This window comes from Amblyomma mixtum, chromosome 5, assembly GCF_055824585.1.
Source record: "Amblyomma mixtum isolate Tamu chromosome 5, ASM5582458v1, whole genome shotgun sequence".
In the NCBI taxonomy this organism is placed as follows: domain Eukaryota; kingdom Metazoa; phylum Arthropoda; class Arachnida; order Ixodida; family Ixodidae; genus Amblyomma; species Amblyomma mixtum.
In genome coordinates this window covers 23619598-23626994 of record NC_143016.1, presented here as the reverse complement: position 1 = coordinate 23626994, position 7397 = coordinate 23619598, and positions in this window count along the sequence as shown.

The following is a 7397-nucleotide window of genomic DNA, read 5'->3' as shown; positions in this document are numbered from 1 at the left end:
ACCGTTTAAACATTAACCGCCGAAATTATGAAGGCATCGCAAAAAAAAATAAACAGTTTGGTCTACACTTACATTATACGCTAGTTAGCGTATCTACATTCAAAAACCACTAACAAATTTTGTTAGCGCCGCGAAAATTTAAGAAAGTGGTGTGTCGAGAATAACGAACATTTAATTATAATTTGGACCACCTTGCGCAGCTAGTCCGATAGACAGTAACTGCTCTGTATCCTACAAATGTATTCTCACTTTTGCCGCAGCAGTGGTCAGAAAATAAGAGGCCATGCAAGACTGAAACGCTGGCTGGAGGTCGCATACTGGAGCCCCGTTATTCATCCCAAAGCTGCATCACAGTGACGTCAAACATTCTGCCCAGGAAGCGCTGGCTACTGTGAAGGTGTGATCACACTTTTTATGCATGCTCCATCAAGGTATGTGTACAAGACAACAAAACGGCGTGTCACCTGTTCGCGGCGCTAGGCATGAAAGAAATAGGCTACCCGAAGAAGTCATTTTAAGTCTCAAATGCTTCTTATGACAAGTCGGGGTTACCACGGAGTAACGGAATGCTTCCAAGTGAGTGATGTTCAGTCAACGTTAATGAAGTTGAAAATATTCGGATCGAACATAATATAATCAAAATAAAGCAATGCCCGGACCAGGGCCAGGCGCACTTGCAACAAGCCCTTCGTTCTGGGAGAGCTGCTTACAATATGGCAAGCAAAAATTCATTAAAAAAATGAGATCATAAACGTCAGAGATGTAAAATGTGCGGCAAGAACAAGAAAATAAATGAAATTAGCTTGGTGACCAAAGGCTAGTTGAAGCTTTTTACTCTTTCTTTAAGTGTGCATCAAAAATCCTTCAAGAGCCAGAATGAATGTGGTCTCACGGACATTTGCCCATGTGTTTTGAAGTAGTCGAAGAGGAAAATCTTGGGCCCTAGAATCAGAGGAAATTAAGAGTAGCAGCAGAGAACGGAGATGTTTTAGGGCTAAAATGTGAACTGGGTAAGGATGACCCCACTGCATCCAAGAGAGAGGGTAATGACATTACCAAAGCATGTGGAAAAGGCGCAGTACGTGATCGCGACGTTAGACCCTTTGCCTCGGTGATATAAAAAAACAGCCGCAGCCAGAAGCACACAACACATCAGTAGTTAGTCAAAGTGGTGGTCAAGTTATGGTATTCTAAAAATATTTCAGCTTGAAGCGAAATGGTAGCGTCATATGCATACCGCTATTCATCCATAATAATTATTTGCACCACTAGGAATTTTACCTGCGTCGCCTACATTTTCCAGCGTTGGAGTCGACATCGCTTTAAAGTGGACCTCTTTCTAAAAGTCAGTACATTATTCTATCGCTCTGACGCAGCCATACAATTAAAAAAATATATTGCATGTGTTACCGTTGAGAAATCCATCCAAACGACAGTTGCAGGAGGCAATGCTTTTCTGCATGACATGAGGGGCCTGCGACCAGTGTTCTTCGAATTTTCATAAGAAATAGGGGAAAAAAAGAAACACCACACGCATGTGTGCGCACACACGGCCGCCCGCATGCCAGACCACCCGCCCGCTTGTTTGCCCTCACGCACGCACTCACGCACACGCAGGCACACGCACACATCTTTGTGTTCACCTACTGCACGTACCACCAGGACTGCCTGGCTGACGTGCCTAAAGGGAGCACATTCTCGAACGGCCCCTATGCCATGACAAAAGGAGAGCGAAAACAAGACGGCGGACGGAGACAGAACACACCACGAGCGCTCGTGGTGTGTGTTCTGTCTCCGTCCGCCGTCTTGTTTCGCTCTCCTTTTGTCATGGATCATCGATGCCGACTCGCCAAACTTTCCACCCTTGGCCCCTATACATCTGCAGTTGTATTATATAGTTGAGAATAAAAAAAGAAACTGACAAGAAATTGAAGACAGATGTCTTTTTTTTTTTTTTTCAAGCATATGCGGCGCTCTCAATGGGCGGCAGTCCGTGAAACCGCACAACAAACTCCTTAGCAAGCAGCGCTCTCACTGGCGTGTAAACAGACAACAGCGTACATCTGGCAGGCGCCATAAACGGCACGACGCAACGGTAACCGTGGCGACAGTCGCGCATGAAACAGACCCGCGTTGCGCTCACGCCGCGTTGCGCTGTCGGCTTTTGCAACGAAAGCCTCTGTGCAAAAATAGCGCTGCGAACAGGACTGACCGAAAAAGAGACGACGCAGACGCCCATTGTTTCACTAATTACATTAACACTCACGTCAGGGAGGCGTGTGCGGTTATGAGGAAGCCGTATTAACAGCATTTCTGCGATCTTCGCTGTTGCGTTTTCTGCGAAATTTAAAGGCCGCTTAAAGCGCATGTTAGACATCCGACCTTCATGGAAATAGATATTCAAGCTGTAGCGGCGCACCGTTTTTCGGTTTGATTTCCTGCGTAGGCAAAATTACGAGGCCTGCATTGCTTTTCCTCCACGGTGCCTTCTGTCCACTGGTTTAAATGCTTGTTAAAATAGCGTTTCTTATTTTTCTGTTGCGGGATTTCAGAAAACGAAAATTTTGCGCCGCCGGTGGAAGTGCGAGTTTACGTGCGCATTTATGGTTTCAGCCTAAAGTGTTATTCAATCATTTTTGTTTATTTTGAAAATTTTCTAGTGTCAAGAGTTTTCTTCCTTCTTCCTGAAGTCATGAATGTGCTCAAAGTACAAAAGGAAACACTTCATGGTCGCGATATTTTCCATTCCATATGTCTTGTTCGGTGTTTACTAAACACCTATTTAGGGCACCTACAAAAAAAAAAAAACAGAGTGATCACTAAAGGCAGGCTGTGTGCCGTTCTACACAAGTATAAAAACTGCAGTGTTTTTTTTTTTAAGGCGTTGTTCAAACTGTTAGCGTTACTACAAAAAAATTTAGAATGCGACAAATATGCACAATACTGCCGTGATGTCGAATTGAAGAAAAGCGACATCAGCGACTTAGGCGAGAATTTTGTCTTTGCCTTTTCTAAGGTCATAAGAACAAGTATAAGCGTGCTACGGGTACTGTGACATTTTACACTACAATACTACTGACAACGTACTCATTCCACCAAGAGGTACTAACCGCTTGTTAAAGATGAAGCTGCTTGAAATGTCTTTTTATTGACATATTTTAAAATTCCGAATCTTCTTGCGAATTATGCCGCATTAAACGGCTACGATAGAGTTTCGACGACCAAATTGATTGGTTTGTGGGGGGTTTAACGGCCAAAGCGACTCAGGCTATGAGGGACGCTGCAGTGAAGGGCTACGGAAATTTCGATCATCTGGGTTTCTTTAACGTGAACTGACATCGCACAGTACACGAAGTGCACAAAAACGTCAACAAAGCAGCGTTTTATAATCCGTCTCCATCAAAATACTGCTCGCATAATCGGTATCAGACCCGTGAATTCGAAGCAAGTAGCTGCCAAGTGAACAGGCGAAAAAGGCGTGAGTCCAGAGAGGCGCTTCGTAAACTTTGCTCCCAGCAGCATTCGTGAAGAAGGAGCATGTGGTATGTCATCATGGCAAGAAGCAATAGCAAAGGCGAGGGAATAAGTATGTCTTCGTGAACGGCGGCAGTAAAGCATAAACTGTTCTTTGTTTACATTTCAGCTAGCTTATAAACGGGTGTTTGGAAAGAAAGAGTCTCGTTCAGTGCTTTAATATTTAACCCACATTCCATGATTGAATTTTTTTGCAGTCTGCGTAAGTTACTGCATTTGCGAGCTGCAACAACTCTGAGAGTCAGCCGCTGTGGACGAAGGGCTACTACGTTCTCCGGCTGTGCAATACGGAGCCGTAGCAGCCGGATTAGGAAATTCAAATGTGCTTTTGCCCTCAGAGTACAACACGCGTTAGAGAACCTCAGGCGCTTGAAGCGCACCCTGGGAGTAGCGACCACGCTATAACAAAATATCTTTTGAGCTATAAAAGTTACAAAACAAAGTAAACTAGTTGAATACTTGTGCACTTCAATTTTCATGGGTCATGATCTCAGGCGTGCAGGAGATTTTCATACACTGCTATCATACCAACGCGAGGCGTCCCTTGTGCTCATGGGATCATTTTCATCACGAAACGGTCACTCTGAGTGAACTCCGGTCAATAGGCTCCCAGGTTTAAGCCCGAAACAGAGTTCCTGTTGCGTTGCCCATGTATACCGAGTTGTACTGTACACGGCGATTCTGTGAAGACATATCGAGCAAATTGCCAGACTGAATGTTTACTCTTGAATATCATATATGCAGGTGTTTGATCTTTATACACTGCCAGCTATTTCAAGCGAACCAACGAAGGCGGTAATAAACTAAATATTGGTTCGCTTTAAGGACGAGGAGAGCGCGTCAGCTTAATAATAACGAAAAAAAAACGTAAGCTGCTCGTCAGTGCTCACGGAACTTCCATGCGCAGCCGCAGCCCTTAAACTTTAGAGAATACAAAACAACCCTCGACCCTATAAAGCATTGCGGTTAAACATACACGCCGCGACGTCGCGAAGGCCGCGCTCGCGCCAGTCACAGCGCCGAGCCAGTCCAATTAAGAGCAAAGTCAACGCTCGCGGCCGCCTTCGACACGAGAGCAGCGGCAGCGGAAGGCGGTCGAGGGCCGGCAGTTTTGTATCGCCGCAGAATGACAGCGACGTGAAGAGGAGCGGAGCGCATTCACTGGCAGCGGCTGATGCGCCCACGACGTTAACGATGAGGCCAGAGGGGTGGAGGAGAGCCCGTGAAAGACGTGAAGGCAGAGCAGCTCTCGGGGGCGCAAGTCCTTCTTTGCTTTTTTAACGAACGAAAGAAGAGGGAAAGAGTCAGGGCAGGCGTTGCAGCGTCGGCAGCATCCCGCCATACCTCGCTTGCTATAAAGCAACAGTGTGACGGTCAATTTGAGTGTGATAAACTGTGAGCCAAACTTTAGCCTGTCTGCCACCTCCCCTTGTCACCCCCTTTATCTCCGCCGTGTCTGCTTTCTATTTCTCTCGTTCCATGCTCGGTTCAGAGGCATAAAAAAGAGAGAACGCAGGGAAGAGCGGAACGACTGCGTGTGAGAGAGAACAGAGGAAAGGAGAGCAGTTGAAAGTAAACGCTCGACGGTTTCCGCAGTGGTTGCCCTTTCTTTAGCTCCGTTTTTATTTTTCATTTTGCTAGGACTGCAGGCGCGATGCCTCCGGGCACCCGTACAGGCCGGGGCGCTGACGTTACGCTGAGCTGACGCGATAAGGCTTGGGTGGCACGTCTGGCGAAACACGAGAAGGGGGGAGGGCACAAAAGTTAAAGCGACCAGATAATGTACGAGGATGCCTGTAGCGAAGGCGAGACAGGGTGCGAAGCGAAAGGGTACAGGCCTGGAAGCTGACGGTTGAGGCTCACAGCAAAAGTTTAGCATCACCAGCGCAAGCGAAACGCGTAGAAGCGAGAACCGCGGTTAGAGAGTGGAGGAGAGAGCGCGCGCGTGAGTGGGAAACGAGAGAAATGGCTCCGCTCTCAAAGGGAACAACAGGATGGTGGGGGAATACAGAGAGAGGAACTAGGGAGGGCGGAGGGCTGCTAGAGAGGGGAGGTGCCACAGACCCGAAAAATGTGAGACGAGGGACGCGTGTGCGCCGAGTTTTAAACAGGCGTGAAATTTAATTACAAAATCGCTAGTGTGGCAGGCCGGCACACCCGACTCTGGCGCTTATCTCGGCGTCAAATTAAACGTAATAATGGTGGCGCGGGCGCGCGCGCGCGCCTCTTTCCTCTCGCCTCCGAAGCAAATAAACATAGAGAGAAGCTGAAGCCGGGGAGAAACAAAACAAAAACTACACGCAATAATAAAAAGGACTGAGCACGTGTGAGTATCGCCTAGATAGGAAGCCCGAGCCGCGAAGCGTTGAAAAGTTGTACGAGCTGGGGAGCCGACGTAGTTTGCCGATGCAAGCGTGCGGTTGGCGACGAGAAAGCAGCAGTGAAATGTTAGCTGAGGTGTAATTTGAGCCCTGTTTGTGGAAAAACAAAAAGTCTTGTAAAAAAGCACTTCGTTCTAGCTGTTTGTCTGCGTTGCTCAAAAAATGATCACCTCAGTTCTTTTACTCTCGGTTGAAGCAATGCTGTACTTCGCGTAAAATGCTGAGATAGGAAACAAAGAGCAGCTTATCTGCAGAGAACGTAATTATGTTCATAATCCCGTATCTCTTACAGCAACTTTCCCAAAGAAGCCTGTTTCTTGCCATGATACTGTGCGAGAAACTTAATCAAATTTGGATATTTGTTATGCCTTCACTACTTTGTTTGGAGATACAACAGAAAGAAACGTAATGGTTAGGTATACTTATTCTGACGTATTTTTCTCTCTTCTTTTTTTGCAACACAGCTTCGGTGACGTTAAGTTGAATTACCTCCTCGTGATACACTAAAACCAGACCGAGAATATTCCTTAAGAAAGAAGACTTGCCGAACAGACTAGCTTTGCACTGAAAGAAGGATCCGTGTGAGACACCAACCCGCACAATCTTCATGACCGAATCAATAGTGCTGTAGTTATAGTCACCAAGAGACAGCTCCAAAGTGATGGATTAGATTCCACTTAAATGCACACACAGCAGCCTTCATGAGCGTATTTGTCGCCAAGATTACTTAACACTGAGCAAGTCAATTAAGTTCATTTGATCGAAAAAAGTTAGCAGGCTGATTCGTGCTACATCTGGACTTCCCTTCTACATCAGTGCATGCATGCGGCCGATTGTTTCGTAGTACCTCAACGAGTGCGCACTTCAAGCAACTTGTGGGACTAATTGGTTCAATTAGCGCAGATATGTCACCATATAGCGCCAACAATGCTTGTGACCAAACTGCCCAGCGTAAATGGAACCATAATTATCAGGTTACAGTAATCACTGGTGCCTACGAAGTGTTGGTACAAAAAATTACACACCTTGAGGCAATGTGGGTAAACAATGTCAAAAATAGGTTTATGTTACCCGTTTATATGCTCAAAGTTTCACCAGGCAAGGAGATTTAGAATATCGTCATGCATAGTGTTTAAGGCAAGATGTCCATAACTGGAAGATTTGCGTTAGGCTCGAAAAGTTTATTCGGAAGAACTTAGGATCCCAAAACAACTCAGCTCGGTGACGGTGATAGCAGCAAGTGTGCTGGGTAATCGTCAAGGGTTCGAGATAAGACCACCACTGATCCCACTTGGAGTTATGGATCCATTCGCTCTGGTCCTACCATAAGCTTGCCGTCCCGGTTATCTCAGTTGGTAGATTGACAGCTCTGGTGAAACGGTGGTCCCAGGTTCGAACCCCGGACAAGGACGAATTTTTCTTTAACTGCGTGAAGTGAGAAAGCTGTAGGGCCTTCCTTTGAAAACGTGGGTTGGGTTGGGT